The sequence below is a fragment of the Amblyomma maculatum genome, chromosome 5, assembly GCF_055883805.1.
Source record: "Amblyomma maculatum isolate TAMU_Amacu chromosome 5, ASM5588380v1, whole genome shotgun sequence".
In the NCBI taxonomy this organism is placed as follows: domain Eukaryota; kingdom Metazoa; phylum Arthropoda; class Arachnida; order Ixodida; family Ixodidae; genus Amblyomma; species Amblyomma maculatum.
Window position 1 is genome coordinate 74,078,352 of NC_139348.1, and position 20,846 is coordinate 74,099,197.

General features: G+C 44.1%; 1 long non-coding RNA gene across 1 annotated transcript in view; it reads left to right on the forward strand.

Annotated features, from left to right (window-relative positions):
• Positions 1-781: 781 nt before the first annotated feature.
• LOC146188513 (uncharacterized) overlaps positions 782-20,846 on the forward strand; it is a 29,621-nt gene continuing 9,556 nt past the window's right edge. Inside the window, exons 1-3 of the long non-coding RNA XR_014707217.1 lie at positions 782-905; positions 6,154-6,397; positions 20,038-20,183. This is a non-coding gene — a long non-coding RNA (uncharacterized LOC146188513). The remainder of the gene's footprint in view (positions 906-6,153; positions 6,398-20,037; positions 20,184-20,846) is intronic.

The following is a 20,846-nucleotide window of genomic DNA, read 5'->3' on the forward strand; positions in this document are numbered from 1 at the left end:
ATTATGGCTACAACAAAAAAATATATGCGAAGTGAAGCAGAGGGAAGCAGAAACAGGTTTAAAATGCATTACCCGCTTTTAAAATTGCGGAAGAAACTGCACAGGAACACACTCAGTTGCAAGTTACAAAAAAGAAAGCGTATTTGTAGATATGTGCTCAGACACGTTCTTGTGAAGCTTTGTTATGCTTTTCTTTCTGCTCGTATGCAACTGGAGTTCCTCACCTCTGAGCACGCCCGCTTTGGCAATAATTCATTGTGTCATGAAAACCCTATACAGTTGAATGTTTCGCATACCTCATACCACTCTCTTCAACGTCTATTTTCTCATCGCTTTTTTTTTAAACCAGGCACCAACTCACCACGCATTATGTAAAACCTAAAGTTTAATTTTGGGATTTTAATAAAGGTCAAAACTTACATCATTTCATCCTCAAGAAAACATCTACAATACCCCGGGGTGCATTTCACGAAGAAATGGAAGCAATGCTTTTTATGAGAACATTCCTGGTACATTAGAGTTATGCGACCGGTAGAATTGCACTGCTCTCCATCTTACATAACTGAAGCTCTCAGAGATTAAAGAGCTTGGCTAGTCATGTTCACATGCATTTGTCAACTCTTCTCTACTCTGAATACTTTTCCGAATGCTTATTTCGGATTCTTCGCATGCATTACACGTGATAACAAGATACATCGGCAAACATTCCTAAGGGAGGTGAGAGAAGGGCAGCCGATAAAAACATACCGCGTCGAGTAAACCGCAACAGATGCCGCCGTTTCTGCCGTCCAAGGCCTCAGCCAAAGCAGCACATGATGCACAGTTGCTAACAAGGTGCACCTAGGTGATAAGGAAATGACAAAAATGACAATAACAAACTTGTTTATTTCTACGGATTGATGCAGGTAAGAGGCGATGCGATGATTTTGCAAGAACTTAATATTATATGGTCTGTTGATTATTTGCCATTGAAAATTTAGGTTGGTTCATTCGATATCTCAGCAGCATCGATGACTGAATCTAGATAGAGTTAACATATTGTGAGCGATGTATGGCGCCTAATCTTTCACACGGGTGCACGTGCTGCTTCATCTTTATCCTTCTATTTTGAAGAGATTCATTGTCATCACTCAGTGTGATTCGCCTCGGTGTGCGACCCAGTCTTCAGGTTTCTAATAAACCTGATCCATCCAGCTCGTGCTTACAAGTGGTGGATGTGCGTCTTAATTTCCCCGCTGCCTCGTCACCTGCATCTACGTAGAGCTTTGTTCCGGTCGCCGCTGGACTGCAACCACCATCGTCATAACCCAAAAGGAGACCGCCGATGTTTTGTGTTCTTCCCACTGCACCCCAGCGCCCTTTACTATTTCGACTGCGAACAGCCGTCAGCGCGACCCCAGACGTTTGCCGGTCTACGCGGCGGCGACGCTGATTACTGGCTTGACAACTACGACTACGTCAGGGCCTTCAACATGTGGGACGACTCCCTCAAACATATAAACGCGCCATTTTACTTGACCGATTGGCCACAACTTGGTTTTTGAACCACGAGTCGACAATTCTCGACAGGGTCACATTCAAGAAAGAGTTACGCGAGATGTTCTGCTCTCCTGCTATTCGAACGGAATCCGCTAAGAAGCTGGATGCTCGATTTCAGCGATCCGGTAAGACTTATACTTTATCCTCGCGCTTTGAAGGCGTGTAAATGACACCATGACAGAGGTCAAGTGGGTCCAGCACGTCATCAAGGGCAGTGACTTACTCGCCTTCGACGCCATGGCCGCGCGGAACTGTGCCACCGTCGAAGCAGTCATCTCGACCTGTCAACAACTGGATGAGCTTCAGTCCATCCGCCTCCAGCCTGATCAGTCTTCCTTCAATTATACCAAAGCCTTCGACCTCCTTGTGTTTATACACGGACGTATTCATGAAAATCTTCTAGCTCAACATGATTGGTGCCGCTCCGCACCTGAGCCACATCCTCCGAGTGCCGGCCTGCGCAGCATTATAAAATAAGAGTTTGCCTGCATTACGTCTTCCCCCCACCGCCGGCCGCCCATACGACTTGCTTGTGCCTACGTACGCCCGGATCGCATCCTTTCCGCCTGCATTTGAAGCGCCTAAACCACCGGTGCCTCCCAGTGCTCAATGTCGCCGCACAGGCCCACCTGCAACGGCGCCGTCATATTATCCCATCAGGCGCCAAGCCCATCCTTTTTGCTATTACTGCGGCTATACCGGGACCGTATTTCCTGTTTCTGTCATCGCAGACTCCAAACTGAACGTCCCGGCGGCGACTCGCTGGAAAAAATTATTCTAACCACTTATCAAACTATAACCACCGTTCATGCCCTGAGCATCACCGACGTTCATCACCCCCTCCAGAAAGTTCCGTAGCGTCTCATGGTTACCGGCCTTCCAGACGTCGTTCTTCATTGCCTTTTCGTGGCTGAACCTCGTCGTTTCGCCAGGCTTCTCTGATGCCCCCCTCCTATCGAAAAACTAACCACTGTTCTTTTACCGGGGAAAACTCAGTTCTTCGGCCATAAAAAAGCTCCTTCGGAACGTTCCTCCAATGATTTTAGTTTAGATTGAAGCTTTACATGTTGAGGCTTTGATCGACACTGGCGCCGCTGTTTCTTTGATATTTACTAAGTTGTGTTAACGCTTGAGAAAAGTGAAAACGCCTTACGATGGACTTGAACTTCGTGGAGCTAATGGTGAAATCATTCGGCCTTCTGCTAAGTGTTGGTGCGAATTTTTGTTGACTATTTCCGCCACCAAGAACAATTTGCCGTGATGTCTCCTTGCGCTCACTCTATTATTTTGACTGGGATTTTCTGTCTGCCGCATCAGCCAGCATTTCGTATCGTGGCAAGGTCCTCCATTTTCTGATGAGCCCGTGCCCCGACATTGCCTGCCTGTCGCTAGTGGATCAATTTTGCTTCCTGGATGCGAACAGCTTATCGCGCTTACTTATAACACTATTGATAACTGGAATGTGCTCATCGCACCTGTGCTCGCCCTCTCACCCGCGGAATCGCCTTACCACCAAGTCTTGTTCGGTTTGTAGACGCGTAGCGCTTGTCGCTGCTTTTAACAATTCCCCTGACACTGTAGTGCTGACCAAAGGGACCTGTTTTTCTTGTGCCTTGGACATTCAGCCGGTGCCCATCACCGCCCTTACCGCTCCCTCTTCTCACCAGCACCTTCTTCCGATGCTTCGTTGTCTGTTATCTTCAGCACCATCAATCCGGCCTTCCCTGCTTCTTAGCGCCATGCATTGAAGAGATTACTTCGCAAATACCAAGCGTCCTTTGACGTCACTTCTGAGGCCTTGGGCCGAGATTCTGCTGAAAAGCACCGCATCTTTACCCCAGGTAGTTCTATTATTGGCTGTCTTCCTTACCGTGTTTATGAGAGCGTAAAATCATCGAAGATAATGTGAATGATATGCTCTGACGAGACATTATTCTCGGCCTTCAGCCAGCCCCTGGCCATTACCGGTCGTCTTGGTTAAAAAGAAAAAGGACGGGTCAGTGCGTTTTTGTGTTGATTACCATGGGCTTAACAAATCACTCGCAAAGACGCTTATCCTATGCCACAGATTGAGACTCCCTCGACTGCCTTCAGGGCGTCGAATAGTTCTCCACCTTGGATCTGCATTGCGGTTGCTAGCAGATTCCAGTGCATGAAGCCGACAAGGAAAATCTGCATTCGCTACTCCCGATGCACTTTACGAATTTAATGCCGTGCCTTTTGGACATTCCAATGTCACCGCTACGTTTGAGCGTATCATTGACACTGTTCTTCAAGGGCTTAAGTGGAAAATCCACTTGTGCTACCTGCACAACATAACTGTCTTCTCTGAGACGTTTTCTGATCATTTATGCCGCCTTCATCAAGCATTACCGTGCTTGGCATCCGGCGGTCTCCAAGTGAGCAAAAACAAGTGTAATATCGCAAAAAAAAAAGAAGCCATAATTCTAGGCCGCCTCGTAGCAGCGACTGCATTCGTCGCGACCCTGACAAGCTTGCCGCAGTTTTGAGCTTTGCGCGCCCTCAGCGACTAAACAGCTTCGTAGTTTCCTCGGCCTATCCTCATCCTTTCGGCGTTTTATTCGCAATTTCGCTCTAATTGCTGCACCTAAACATCAGCTTCTTACAGACCGCATTGGTTTTATTTGGTTCGAATAATGCGAGGAAGCTTTGCAAACCCTCAAGAATGCTCTCACTTCAAACCCTGTCTTCGCTCACTTCGATGACAATGCTGCCTCCATTCTCCACACCGATGTCGGCGGCATTGGTATCGCCGGCGTCCTTCCGCAGCGTGATATCGCTTATCAGAAGAGAATTGTGTTTACCAGTTGCACTCTGACATCAGAGACACTCAACTGCAGCATCATTGAGCAGGAGTGTCTTGGCGTCGTTTGGGCAAGAAACTTCCGTACTGGCTATAAAACCGAGACAATGTAGCTCGTGAGCTAAAGAAGCCTTCGTCATAAAAAAGAAAGGTCTAGATTGCGTTAACGAACCGTCGAAAGTGTTGTATCAGAGTGAGTTCTCTTTTTTAGAAGGGCGCAGTTGAATTTTCGCGCAAAAAAGTTAGAATCCCAATAAGATGCGTATGCCTGATGAGTTGGATAACTAATATCTTCATTACTAGGGCGCTCGAAATATTTTCCTCTTAGTCGATTGTCTGAAATGTTTTTGTGATTTTAAATTTTTTGTTCATTTTTTTTGCGATTGTCTTCATGTTCCATCTGGCCCTACATACCACGTGTCATAGATCAGTTTGTTTTTTGAGAACCATCGTTTTTTAGCCTATCCATCCGATCATAACAGTTTTTATCACTTTTATGCCAGTTGTCTTTTATTGGGTTTATGGTCCTTTCACCTTTTGATGTTTGCTGCCTCTGATTAGTGCCGCCATCTTGTGCCTATATAATGAGTGTTTTCCTTCAACAAAAGTCTGTTGTCAGTGAGCGCTTGTCCATGTCTTCTTCCATGTGAATGTGTTGTTAGCGCTTGGACCATTTTTGAAAAATGCTGCACCAACTGGCCCAACAAAAAGTGCTTCTTGAATTCCCTGAATCGCACTCTGGGAACCATTACATTTTAATGACATCGACATTGTCGGTTTTGTTAGGAAGGAATAGGAACTCCTGAAGGGCGCTTTTAGCATTTAGCTGTATACGGTTGGAAGATGGTGCGAATGTCATGCAGCTGGCTCCAGATACACGCTCGGCATGTTATAACAAACTAGTGACTTTTTACTATTTTGATGGCCTGTGATGGTGGCTATTTTCGCTTGCTCATATATTGTAGCGACAACGTGGCAGTATGATGCGAATATAAATATTTTGTTTCTTGTGAGGCGAAAACCTTGAACGATAAGTCAAGTTGTCAATGAACACTTACTTTTACACAGATGATCCATTTTATATCAGTTTGTTCGTAAACCATGGGTATAGGTAATATGTCAATGTAAAAGTCACTGAAATAATTTTTTTTTTGAAATGGTATTCAGATTTTATCTCCCGTATGCCATAGAACATGCTCTAACAGTGCAGACATGTGGCAGCAACGCTATCTGAAATAATTATTAGGAACGCGAAACTAGATAACAAAAATTATCGCCTCTCCAAAATAGATAATAAAAATTATCGCCTCTGCAAAATATGACAATCATTTAGGGAATAATTAAAGCCAAATTCGCGTCACGTTCTCTTTAATGATGTGTGCTCGTTGATGTTTGCTACAAAATATCAGCATGATATTAGGTAGATCCAGATAAGCAATCATATTATAAATACAGTCTTTGTACTCAACAAGCAATATGACTTCGCTTGGTGCTGAAAGTATTTCAACTGACAGCGCGTAAGTTGTGCACTCTCTACATGCTTGATCCTAGAAAATGTGCGGAATGATACTGCTTCGTTAGCACGTCAGTATATGTAGACGCACGTAACATGAATCTGATTTCATGCTAACTGCAACAGAATTCCCGTTACATACACGAGCACTAACTAGAAAATACCTAGTCAGATATACTTGAAATTGCCTACAGCGGCGCTGCAGCGTGTCTTTAAATTTAAGATAAGACCAATAAAGATGTGCACAAAATAGTGATGAATTCTTTCTCTCTCACAGAGTCAAATTATCGAACCTTGGAAACCTCGTCACTACACCAGCAGCATGTCATACCTACGCCGGGTTGCCTAAAGTCTGCCTAAGTATTACGAACCAGAAGAACAGAATGAAGGCAGCAGTTCGAACGATTTTCTTGGCAGCGATCTACTTTATTGACGTTCAAGCTTACTACTCACAGTCAGTCCGTAAAGTCACAGATACATCAGATGCATTCATTGATATCCGATACCGAAATCTTTCAAAGGTAAATCTTCTATTATTACATGCGATGTCATTACGTTTTTTTCTGCAATGATTTATACAGTTTTTCTTTTATGATAGTTTTGATATAAACATGTAAAGTGAAAGAAAAAGGAGAGCAAATCTGTATGTCTTTTCATTGTGTCCCCGCAACGTATGCCTTACTTTGAAGAACGTTACACTCTTGTAAGGTGTGCTCCCACTTTTTATCGGCAGCTGTCACTTTAATCCTTTGCTTCTAAAGAAGCAGCAAATACTAACATACCAAATATATTTCGCACGTATACTCCAGGCCAGCAACCATTATGAACCAACCTATGACCGATACCACATTTTTGTTTATATTTGCATTATGGTAAAATGCCACGAACAGATTTATTTATAATTATGTGCGAGCCTAACAAGGTGGGGCCTGATAGGGATGTTAATTTGGTCACAAATCAGAAAGCAATATTTGATTGGATTCTTGCAGTTGGGATGTTTGTGCTTCTGGTCATGAAACAAAATTTAAGGAGGGCTACTCTACTCCATAATGCGCGAATTTTGAGCACGCTCATTGCAGCTTTTTTGCGGCAGATTGGGGTAAATAATTTGAGGGATGCTGGAGTTACAAAGAATTCTTGTTTGCTCACAAGCCAAAGATAATCGCTCAGGCGAGTCGGAAACAGAGCCACGAACAAGCGATGCAAGCAGCCATGCGCAAACTACGTGCTATGTCCGCCACGGGAGAAAATAACAAAGCTCTGCAAAACCTTCAAAACTGTACATTCTGTGAAAGACTTGCTCAACAACACTAGAAGGCAGGTACTCTTCCCTGGAATGTACATACGCAAGAGGCACCTTCATTCCCAGACCAGAGAAACCACTAGACGTAACCCACCTCCCACAAATCTTTCTAACATCAGGCATGGGCAAGCTTCTCGAGCATGCAATCCTTAACAAATTACAAAACCTCATGTATACGCACAATCTCTTCCCACTCACAATGCTGGGATTCCAAAGCCACTTATTCACACAGGACATCATGATTCAAACTTCCGAACACATTCTACATCCCTAATATCGAAACCACACGAGAGCCTTACTGGCTCTGGGTCACAGGAAATCATTTGACAATCTACAACATGACTCATTCCTTGACGCTCTCTCCAGCCTAGGAGCAGAGAACGAATCCACTCATATATCACAGCGTTTCTCCGCGACCTCACCGCAAAACTAAAAATCTCTCCTGTAGAATTCCCTACCTTTTCGCTAGGCAATCGCGGAACACCCCAGAGATAAGTCCTCTCCCCCTTGCTATTTACCCTATTTACCCTCATACTGGTGGCCCAAAAACTAACCCAAGTCCCCAATCTCTCCTGCACTCTCTATGTGGACGAAATTATCCATTGGGCAGCCACGGGAAATGTAGGAAACATAGAAGAAATTGACATAGAAGCTAACGTAGTGACAACGCCTGCAGCATACACTGGTCAGCGTGCTCCTCCACCAAATCCGAACTCCTGTTCTTCCACCCATACCCCCGTCTTATCAAACAAAAAAGGCCTCCATACACATCATCATAGATGAGCTCCCAGTACACGAGGTCAGCCAAGTTCGAGTTCAGTGAATGTTCCTATAACACAATGGGCTCAACAAAGGAACTATTCTCAAAACTGACTGTCACCAGACCTCAAACTATCAGCCTCATCAAACGAATAGTGAACAAGCACACAGGCATGCGACAGCACAGCCTCCGGCGCCTTGTGCAAGCGTTCGTCATCAGCCTAAAGGTCTAATTCCTTCTATATGTCTATTTTACAAAGGCCGGAACTTAAAATGTGGACGCAATCATTTTTAGGGCGTACAAAAGCAGCACTTCACCTCCCAAAACATGCTCCTATGATACGTCTCCTAAACATGGGAGTATAAAACACAATCCAAGAACTAGTGAAAGCTCGTCGTACCGCTCATATCAGCATACATTCCTCCACAGAGACGGGCAGGTACATCCTCGCCTCGATAATACTCCAAAAATTGAACCACCCTCCGAAATAGCCACCTAGCACCGCAACACATCCAGGACAACCTTACCATGCAACCACTACCTGAGAATATGCACCCTGCTCACCACAAGACACGACGAGAACTTCGAGCTAAGGCGTTACATAAAGCCTAGGTGAATGACACCGAAGCGTCCAATACAATCACCACACGGCATATGCCATCAGTGTACTTTCGCGTAACTTCCATCACACAGTTTCCTCCCCTGCTAAAGCAAAAACATCGGAAGAGGCTGAAGAGGCAGCCATAGCGCTAGTGATCTGCTCTTCCACTCCCATACTTATTTTCAGCAATTCTAAACAGGCGATTCAAAATTTAACTAGAGGCCAAATACACCCAGTCGCCCATGAAAACTTAATCTTTGTCTCCACAGCTCCCCGACCCATTCACATCATCTGGGTACCAGGCTATGCAGGTAACCTCAGTAACGAGGCAGCCCAGTCAACTGCTCGAGCGCACGTCAGCCGAGCGGGGCATACCGAAGACTGGCGAAGCACGTAGAATATACTGCCCACCTACCATGATATATAACCCTTCACTACAGAGAATATTGACTCTTCTATCCCTCATCTCACACCTCTCTCTCAATACTCCATTAAATAATCTGGCGACAGCTACAAGCCAACATCTTTCCCACACCAGCTTGGTTGGCCTTGGCATGCCAGGGACGATATGACCCCACATGCGCATTATATAGCGCATCTAGAGCCACATTCGATCGCATAATATTTATATGCAAATAATTCAAGCCTCAGCCACATTCGGGCCTCATGTACCGAGAAGGTTGGGAGATCACGATCTCCAGATCGGACCCAGCCACGCAGCAGATGCTGGTTCACTGGTCTGAAGCTGTCGCTGCCAGGGACGACCTGACGGACACCAGCCGGAATCAGGAACCAGCCCAATCCTTGTAAATACCCAGTGGCCCCCAATAAATGTTTTTAACACCACTTTCTCCTCATTTTTCTTTAAGCTTAGAAATTTTCTTTGCCTCGTGACTCTCTTGACCCTTGTGGCTCGTGGCTCCCCTTCCCTATATTACACCAGAAACAGCACCAACGCTGACGCTGCTCTAACACCGAACGGGCGTATGAGGGCTGCGCTCTGATATCTGATTAATTGTATAAAGCGCGGACTATTTATTTTCTGCTGTGCCGGACTACCCGCATTTGGTACCGATCACCGGCGGCTGCGTTTCGACGGAGGCGAAACGAGGAGGCGTACGTGTACTGTGTGATGTCAGCGCACATTAAAGATCCCCAGGTGGTCGAAATTACTCCGCAGCCCTCCACTGCAGCTCCTGTTTTTTTCTCTTTACACTTTCTCTCTCACCCTCCTCCCTTCCGTTACGACGCGGTTCCGGCATTCATCGAAACAAGTGTGACAGATGCCTCGCCTTTCTATTCCTGTAAACGAATCCTCTCTCACCCTCCTCCCTTCCGTTACGACGCGGTTCCGGCATTCATCGAAACAAGTGTGACAGATACCTCGCCTTTCTATTCCTGTAAACGAATTATTATTATCGTTTATTTTCCCTCTGAAACATACACAGCTTCTAAAATTGTCGCATTCCAATGTTTACCTCGAGGAAATGTCTGACCCCAGTTACCTTGTTAGGCGCGAAACTTTCCCGTGGAACTGTAACAGAGGCTTTAGTGGACGGGTCGCGTATCATTTCATTTTAAAATAAAGCGAGTGATTTCAGGTTTCGGTTTCTAGTTTGTATATCACATCAGCAGTTTCTACATTTAAAATGGAGAATGCTGTTAGATTGTTTGTGTTGAGTACGTTTTTTTGGTTTGTAAAAACCTTAAAGATAAGATAGTTCTTATTCATTTGGCTCTGTGCTACCTGCAGAGCAATAAAATGGATTCTAACACGTATTAATAAGAACAAAAGCAACCTCAACCTGCATGGCCTTGTGGGAACCTCAGCTGCAATAATTATTCCTGTGGAGAACTAACCTTGTGACCCGAAATATAATGAATGACGCAATTGCATAGTGATTTTCCACATTTGGAAACTCATAGACTGTTGATACGATAAGACAGGAATCTGATCATGATGGCGTTGAAGCAGAACGTCCTTGTCGAGTGGAAAAGAACCTTGGTTTACGGACCACTTCAGTGGTAAAACAAATATATTCCTGACACAGAACAATCGGCTTCAAGTGATGTTAGACCACCATGCGTTGTTCCATCAACGCCTCAATTATCAAAACAGGATTTCGAAATCTTGGAATGGTACTTCCTCCTCCTGTATGAAAGCACAGCTTACTCTTGGCCTCGCTTTCCTTCGCCATTGAAGAAAATGACCACACTAGTGTGGAGGGCTGTCACACATTGGATGGTGCATAGCATCTATAGAGAAACTCCACCATTTGAAAATTTATGTTGTATATTTTACTCTACTTACTCACTATGACTACTCAAGAAGTGCTACTATTCAAGTATGCACTAGTTACTAACTGCCATTCCCGGGACCCCCTGAAATTAGCAAAAAAATGTCGCGCGCTTTGTTAAACGGCGCTCACGCACCATGGAATCCTGGCTCGGCAGACATGTAATTTATAGAAATAAAGTTATATTAATGTACGAATATTTGTTTCACTAGTGAGGCTCGGAAATGACGTGAAAAACGTGTTGCCGATTTTTCTAATTTCGCCAAATGGGAAATAGATTTCTAAAGAATGTAATATTTTATTTTGTTCTGGGCTCTGAACTAGGAATTCAGGTCATGGGTTCAGGCACATACGTATTTGAAAAATCGGTAACTTGGCACCTCAGAGGTGGCGCACTTAAATGTTTTCAGACCGTATAATGTACAGGGTCATCCACGTCTGTCTCTAACACGCTCACTGCTTTCAAAGCAACATTACATCCAAGCCAAGTGCATATCGATGCAAAGCGATGCAAGCATAGAGAGACCCGGAAGTGCGGCTTCACATAGACTGCAGTTAGCTTTACTGTGCGGACAGGTCTGACGTAATGGCGCTTTGAAAGCAGTGACCATGCTATAGCTAGAAGTGGACGAGGCTGTACCTCAGAGGCCAATGCGATAGCCATGCGTTTAGATTCATTACGCACGGATTGAAAGCTGATGACGACGATGACAGGCAATGCAAGGGGCTAAAGAGTGGCAGAAAATATCGCGGATCAATCTGCTGCGGCCACACTCGGCAAATTCCATACGTCCGATCTCCGATAAAGATTACTGGATTCAAATGCGCGCCTGCAGGCCTTTTTTCTTGAGGTCAAAACTTATTGCTATGAATAATTCATGTTGAAGTGCGTTCGAACTACTAGTTATTGTTTGGGTTACACTATATATGTAGTGCACTGGCCCTAAAAGATAACAGTATAGTTGGGCTAGTGGCCAGATCCGACAGCACAATATGCCGCAAATATATTTTTGCCGTCGTAACGTACACAAAGACACACTGATAACGTCAGGGTTATTTTCTATCAGAAATGAGAAGTATTCGTTATAGATATAAAGAAACTATAAAGTTCACCAAAGCATTCCACTTGAAACACCTACACATTTTAAAAACTTCAGAATTGCAACAGTAGCCTATGGTAACGTGATTGAAAATGTAACAAGTTGAGGATTACGAACCCTAAGTTGTTACTAATCTCAGTGGCGTGTATTCAGCAAACAAGAAATAGCTAAAGTGCCCACACCTGCGGCAAAACGTTGACAAACACGTAGATAGAAACCCAAGACAGGCGCACGCTACCAACTCGCCCTTCAAGCTGTTATTTTAAGCAATAATCATGCAAGTCAATCATATGAGAGAAATTCTGCGACAGGGAATCAATTCTCAGTTCAAATTTTGAGAATAATGTTACGCCAATTACGCTGCGCCGCGTGGTGTGGTGCATGTGAAAAAAAAAAAAGAACGAGGTGGATGCTGGAGGAATGGTTCTGGGATAAACCTTACTGTGACTGTATCTAGTTGTCATGCATTCCTCGCATATTTTGCAAGCGTTACACTCATTCTTCGTAACAACTTGGTGGAGCGTCCGGAATAGTCCTGGAACGTGCCAAACATCCCCGAAGCAGACGGTTGGCCGGACTCCCCGGAGCCAAACCTAACTGCATATGGTAAGCCACGGCGGAGAAGGCCACCCTTCGCGCTCAACTGGAGCTGCTTCCAACTCAGGCCACGGGCATCAAATACCGGTCAGTTCCTGGTCGCATCAGCGTGAGCCCAGAACATTTTCTGGTTTGGCCTATGAGGACGTATAGGACTGATTTACACACTACAAACGTGTAAGCGAATACAACCGCTCGGACTCGGCCATGGAACTCGCGAATGTGGTCTTCTGCTCGGCACAGGTCTTCTCTGGTTCGAGAACCACGAAAACAACCTGTCTACATGGGAGAAGCTTTCGGAAGAGATAACAAACTGTTAATGAGACTACACATCAAAAAGACGAAAGGCCGATCAGACCCTTTCCCAACGAGCACAGTTACCTGGAGAGATCTATATACATCACAGATGCCCTGAAGCTTTACGGCATCGTGAACAGATGCGTGTACTATGGAGTTGTAAGGTTGGTCGTAGTGAATTGCATTTACTGGTATTGAAAATATAACAACAAGTATAGATAGGATATAGATGAGGCTAAATACAGCACAAACGATGACTTGCTGCAAGCATTTCAACCTGCAGTTCATAAATCAAATGTTTATCTGTTGTAGGCCGTCATTGCACCCGCTACAGCTTAGGTAGTAGACCACGGCTCTTTTAAAGGGGCTCGCCGAAAATGTTCATAATTTTCTTATCACAAAAACCCTAGCCAGTACCGCGGAGGTTATCCAGTACTGTCGTACATTTGAAGCTCTAAAAATGTGGTGTATTTTACCTCAAATTTGGACACTTCACCAACGTCTCAACAGTGGCCAGCGTTGACCACACTGTCCATGATGATCTCGCCTTTCTGATGAGTGAAGAGCTGGCCAAGCACATTCAAGGCTTCAACAGGCGACCTGTGCACACGGAATTCGCAGTTCAGCCGCAGCAGGCTGACCACTCAGCCTCGTGGGGGTGGCAGCCAGTACTTCCGCACTACCCCTACGGCAATGAGTGCTCCTTTGCACCTTTTAGCACTCGGGTTTAGCACATTGGCAGGGGCGTCGTGCAGCTCCCACCATATATCAATCACCGTCAAATTCATGCGGCTCCAACGCATACGCTTTTCGCGAGTCGCACGTTTGCTACAACTGCGGCCGCCACGGGCACATCGCGCGGTTTCATTAGCGCCGATGACAGCAGGCCTCACGTTCTTGGACCCGCCTTTGGGCAGTTTTCCGGGACAAAAAACATCAGTGAGTGTACTCAAGGTCGCCAGCAACCACCTCGCTCCGGTGCCATTCGCAGTGACTCCCCAGCTTCTGACGGCAGCTTTACACCACCACCCGCCCCAAACGTTTCGAGTTGAATTTTTAGTTTTAGCACGAGACACACAAGATGCCATTCTCAGCATTGATTTTCTGCACGATTGTGGAGCAACTGTCGAGTGCGCAGCACGCGAAATTTCTCTACGCCACAACATTCTGTCTGCTTTTGTAGAGTTCACACGCAAGCGCATTGACGGCGCATTTTATGCATCCAACGATATAGTGTTGACTTCTATGACTGCACTGTTTGTGCCGGTTCACAGCTCTGCCAAGCGAGCAGGCAGAGCTCTGTGGTTCTAGAAGCTGACATGAACAATGCCTCGAAGAAACATTTATGGTGCCCCGTGCCGTCGTGGAGGTCGTAGATGGTTGTGCTCACTTGTGGACTGAGAATAATAATAATAATAATAATAATAATAATAATAATAATAATAATAATAATAATAATAATAATAATAATAATAATAATAATAATAATAATAATAATAATAATAATAATAATAATAATATTGTTTACTTGCATGAAGTAGAATACACAAGATGCAGGAGGCCTGCAGAAAAAGCTGTCAAACACAGCTTGACGAGGCCACAGGCCCCCTTGTACACTGGTCATTTCACAGCGTCGCCAAAAACAGAAGGCCACAGAAGAAATCTAAAGTCATATTGATAAGCACTGAAGCATGAATAATATCAAGCATGAAGCATAATAAACATGAAGCATGAGAAAAAAAAAACTTATCAAAACAGTAATAAACTGCATAGCACATCAATCAATATACAAAATTAAAGCCACGCATCAACAATAACAAAAACACTACGCAAAACTACACAAGACCTGATACAAAAATGAAATCAACGAGTAAGAAAAAAAAAACGTTATACACTGCCATCACTTGGGCACGAAGCAAGTAGGAAACAGAAAACACTAAGAAAATAATTGTGAGATCCTAAAATGTGCATTTAAGTCTTTGAAAGAGATTTTTCGAGGGAGAATTGGTCATGTTGCAATTCATTCAGTATCCTAGGTAGCTTGTTATGAAGTGTCTGCATTCCATAGATTGATCTGTATGTATTTACTTTCCATTCTTCGTTATGGCGCAGGTTATGTGCTTTAACATTTTTTTTCCAGGTTTGTTAGAGATCCCATAAAGGAAGTTTCCCTTTTTAATTCTTGTTTAAAGGTTCTACACAACCTGTAGTCATAAATCCTTTGTACTGGCATTACATTGTATTTTTTAAACAGCTCATGAGTGTGGTAACGACTGTGCACATTCTCTGCGGCTCGGAGGAACTTTTTCTGTAAGACATGCAGGTTTTGTAAATTTTCTTTTGTCGTAGATCCCCATACCAAAAGGCAATAATTAGGTCGGGAGAGGAAAAAAAGCATTATAAACTAACATCATTATTTTGCAAGGTAGCACATTGCGATGCCGGTATATTAATCCTACAACAGAGGATAGCTTTGCTCTCAAGTAATTAATATGTGCATCCCAATAAAGATTCTCTTAAAAAATTACGCCAAGTGTCTTAAATGAGGGAACTATTTCAACCGGGGTAGAATGTAAGGTTAATTCACTATGTGCTTTGATGATTTTGCCCTTGTCTCGGGACAGGATGTACTTATCTTTGGGTACGTTGATGCTTAGAAAGGTATTTGTAGTCCATTCTTCGAGCGCAGCCATTATTACACTCGCTGTGTCAAATAGGTTTTCAGAATTTAGTCCATTCTTCGAGCGCAGCCATTATTACACTCGCTGTGTCAAATAGGTGTTCAGAGTTATTCCCTGTTTTATCATCCTGTTTTAACATATTATCATAACCTGTTTGTTTATCATCCGGCCTCAGATTGATTACATTTGACGGCTACGAGGTCCCTACTATTCGATTTGTGTCGCCTCAACCGCACCAGCTTGTGAATCCTAACTACAACGGGAACATATCCCAGGTGATAAACAAATTCCTTTTATGTGTTATGTCAAGTTCTGGAACCCTAAGCCTCTGTGTCTGACTTTGCTCAAGAAGCAGATTTTTCTGTTCCGCCACATTCACGCATGCCACATAAGATCAACACTGGTAATGCGGTCACGATCAGACAGAAACCCTACCGAGTATTGCCAGCCGAGTGCAGAGCAATTAACGAACAGGCCCATGGCATGTTGAAGAAAGGAGTTATACGGGCGCCCTCTAGTCTTTGGGCAGCCCCGGTCATCTTGGTGAAGGACAACTCTTGAAAATTGCATGTTGACTATCGTCAGTTAAACGCAGTTACAAATAAGGACGTGCACCCTCTTCCACTTATCACGATAGCTTAGATTGCCTTCAATATGCGCTTCCCATTTATCGTCAGCACATCTGTCGTCTGCTATTGGCAGATCTAGATGCCACCATCGGGTCGAGAAAAGACAGCCTTTGTGACATCTGACGGACTTTATGAATTTAACGTAATGCACTTTGGACTGTGCAAAGTACCAGCGACGTTCGAACGATTTATGGACACATTTCTGCGTGGTTTGAAGTGGGAGGTCCGCCTTTGCTACCTAGATGATATTATCATTTATGTAAGGACATTTCGGGAGTAGAATCCGCTGCTTAGAATTTCACTGGGCTGTATTCGAAACGCCGGACTAATTTTGAAATCCAAAAAGTGTCACGTGGGTGAACGGCAGACCTGTGCTTTTATTTGAGTGCATCAGGAAGGTATTCGATCCGTATTCGGTCCGACCTCCAAATGACTGCTGCTGTGCGAGACTTTGCAAACCTGAAAATGTGAAATATTAAGAATCTTCCCAGGGCTATGTTGATATTGTCGCCGTTTCTTCAGGGATTTGCCCAAATTGCTCATCCCCTCACTTCCCTCCTGCAAAAAGACCCTCCGTTTGTTTGGTCAACGGAATGGGACTCATCATTCCGACAGCTGAAGTTTCTGCTCACATCTGAGCCTGTTTTACGCCATTATGGCCAGCTGTGGCCATCGAGGTTCACACCGATGCGAGCGGCGTGGGCGTCGGCGCGGTTCTCGTACAGCTCCATAGCCACGCCCAACATGTTATCGTATACGCAAGCCACTCTTTAACGAAAGCAGAACGTAAGTACACATTGACAGAAATGAATTATCTTGCCGTAGTCTTCGCTGTTGCCAAGTTCTACCCCTATTTGCACGGCCGCAATTTCAACGTAATTACTGACCATCACTCCCTGTCTTCCCTTTTTGGCCTGCGTGACCCCTCCGGCCTACTAGCTCGCTGGTCATTGCGTCCACAGGAATAGGACTTTTCTGTGTCCTATGAGTGTACTCGCCGCCAAGCCGACGCTGACTGTTTGTCCCGATTTCCTGTTTCATGCGCGGTAGTCGGTTAAGATGATCTAGACGTCTGTTTAGCGGCTGTGACTAAAACATTACCAGACCACGTAGAGTTCCGACACGAGCATGTCCAGACCACGCACTTACTCCTGTTGTTTGATAAAGGCTCGCAAGTGTACATCTACATCTAGTCATTTGAGATGGTCTACTTTTCAAAAAGAACTACTCAACTGATGGCGCCCGCCTGCTCCTTGTCGTTCCCGCTTCTCTTCGCAGTACCGTCCTACATGCGACGCATAACGACATGACTTCAGGTCATTTTGATTTTACCCGCGCTCGGTCGAGAATGGTTTTATTGGTCAAGGTTGTACATGACAAAAAAGCGTTATGTAGCAAGTTGTGTCCCTTGCCAACGCCTGAATCGAACCACCACGTCACCTGCTCGCCTTCTTCAACCTGTTAAGCCCCCTAGATCGCCATTCGAGACAACTGGGAATAATCTCAATTATCCTTTCCCCTAATTGTCTTTGCCCATACACACACACACACACATGCCCCGCCGGGGTGGCGCAGTGGTTACGGCGCTCGACTACTGTTCCCAAGGACGCGGGATCGAATCCCGGCCTCGGCGGCCGCTTTTCGATGGAGGCGAAAAGCAAGGCGCCAGTGTGCTGTGCGATGTCAGTGCACTTAAAGAACGCCAGGTGATTGACATTTCCGGAGTCCTCCACTATAGCGTCTCGTAGCCTGAGTCGCTTTGGAACGTTAAATCCCCCCCTCCCCCAAACACACACACACATAAACAATGACGATGCTGCTCTGACAACTGATTAATTGAACACCAACATTTTCTTCCTTCTCCATTCCTAAGCACAGACACCACCTCATCTTTGACAGTCCTCCCAGATATCTAAAACGTCTTTATCTTCGATAGCGGAACAGAAGGAATGCTGATGTCATCAGCTAAAGATATCTCGCTAATCTGTCCTTGTTCTTCCTCAAAACTGCTACACTATAAAGACTGCAACTTATGTGAAAAATAAATGTCTACAGCAAAACCTAATAAAGTAGCAGTTTTGAGAAAGAACAAGGACAAATTAACGAGAGAGATTTTGGAAGCCTGGGAGATATCTTTAGCTGGTTTTGATTGCGTCAGCATGCCTTGTGTTCTCCAGCGAAGAAAGAGAAAGACTTAAATCACTGGCAGGACCGTCAAAGATGAGGGGGTGCGTGCGCTTAGAAGTGGAGAAGTAAGAAGATGTTGGAGTGCAATTATTCAGTTGTCTGTGCAGCATCGTCCTTGTTTATGTGTGTGTGTGTGTGCGTGTGTGTGGTTGTGGTTGTATGCCTTTCTTATGTGCCGAATGACATTCACGCTATGAGTGTTACCGAAAGATGGAGAAAACAAAAATTCCTTTGCAGAGCCTTGATGCACAGGAATAAAAATGTGCGACAAGTAATACGTTTCGTAGTAATTCGAAGATTGCAGTTGAAAGGTTCAGAAAAGGCATAAAAATTCCATATGAATAGCCGCCATACTTCTTAACAGGAAGGAAAATCCTGGTTAAATATGGCGGCATAAAACGAGAATGAATTTTCTAAAACAGTAGGCCACGTGTTTAATGCAGGTGTTCAGAGGGTTTGATTGCAAAGTGTTGTGAAAAGATTTCGGGGAAAAGAAAATATGAATCACTCCCTTGCAAATGACATTCCCTTAACGTTAAAAAGGGGAAGAATATTCATAATCAACGGTATGCCTAGTATACGTATGAAATACGTAAACCATACGGAATACTGAACACGGAAAAGCAGTACTTTACACAATCTCAGGCGAGAACAGCACTCTGGTCTAGGCATTGTTAGTAGACAATTGGTAACGCAATAGCTATAATAAGAATAGGCGTTGCATCTAGATCAGGTCGATAGAGTTCATTAACTACAAAATTACGGCAATGATTCTAAATTGGATCGAATTCAGATGTAATAATAAGGTTACAGCATTGTTTTAGCAGTATTCATTTACACGGCACAAAAGTGAAAAATATACGAAATGGTTCATTTGACACTGCGGAAAATGCAAGACTGTTTAGAAAGGAAACATATTGAAGGAAACATTAGGCAAGAGCCAATGAGCACACTTCGGCAAGAGCAGAAGCAATTTTGGACCACTAAATACAGGTTAAGGGTGAAAAATAGTTTTGGCGGTTATGTTTAAAATATTCGCTAAGTAACCTTACCAATTACACTACAACACACATGCAGCATAAGGCATAAGGGGCTGACAGGGTGATGCAATAGGAAGTATGCGGGGCGGAGGTACAGGGCATATTTGACAGGAGGCCTTGGTGAAATGTTTTGGCAATGGCTGATGCATGTGCCAGACTGATGATGATCATAAACTTTGTCTCTGGTTCTTGCGTTAGCACCTCTGCCACTCGGAAGACTTTATTATTTATCTGAATATTTTCGTAAAAACTACATAGAGTATAGTTTGTAATTTTATGAAAAGTAATTCATTTCTAGCTAAAGTGCATTCGTAAATTCTCCGCGTTGGGCACCGATGCCGTACATGGAATGTCAGGTTAAATTTTATTGCTTCAGTCTTTTACGCACCCGACGGTTATTTATATTTCGCCTCAGACGAAGTGGGGTGTTGTTGTTGGAACGGATTCACCCAACAGCACTGTACAGGCGAGCGCCCTGTACATGAAGCCACATTATTGTCTGCTTCGCGCAGGATTTAAATTTGCATACGTGTAGGACATCCGTCCTCTCATGTCCACTGACGCAGAAGTAAGAGCACAGGGTCATTTCATTCAGCAGGTGAAGCAGTTAAATAATGCCTAAAATGACGGAAGTCTGCACATCATTAAAAGGCGTGATTTTCATTTCAGGCTTGTAAATCATTGAAATCACTAATGCTTTACGGAGTGAACTACAAATACAGTGAGAACGAGTTTGAAAGTGGAGCTATCTATGAAACCCAATATGTATCTCGGACTGTAGTAGCTTACGCCAAGTACCATGAGAAAAAAAGAAAGTGAGTAAAGCAGAAAGCCTTTTCTATTTTTGCGAACAGTTGGTGGCTTCTCTCTAAGCTCTAAAACAGGTATAGGTTCCGGAATGAAGAGCAATAGGCCGATTATTTATTTGCGCCTGGAGCGACAGTATATAACAGCTCGTAATGTCTTGAAAACGAGAATTGTAAATATAGCATTGCTTACTGAGAAATACATAAACACAAATATATCAAGATCAACACTATTGGTTAAAGATGGGAGTAGTAATTACTTCAGCCAATAAGAAAATGAGTTTCATACTTGAGATTTCTCTACAGTTGCTTTTGTCTTCGACTAATTTTGACCAGGAACAAGTCTTAAGCAGTATTTATTCGCATAGCTTTAAAAACGGCGTTCTGCAGGAAATTCAGTATTGATGTTCTCTGTGTCGCGCCTTTGTTTTGGTGAAAATCCACTGTTTCATCCAAAGGTCCAGCGATAGATAGTGAGTCTGCCGGATATCTTCGACCCTAAGCCCGACATGTGAGATAAGCTATTGGTCTTGCATGCCACCTTTAGAATAAATTAGCAGCTGGTCTCGTGGAACGCTGAAAACAGGAGCATACACTTACCTAACAACCTAAAACTCCAAGCGTTGAAAGCTATTGCTGTGCTTTGCTGGTTCATCACGATAAGCGAACGAA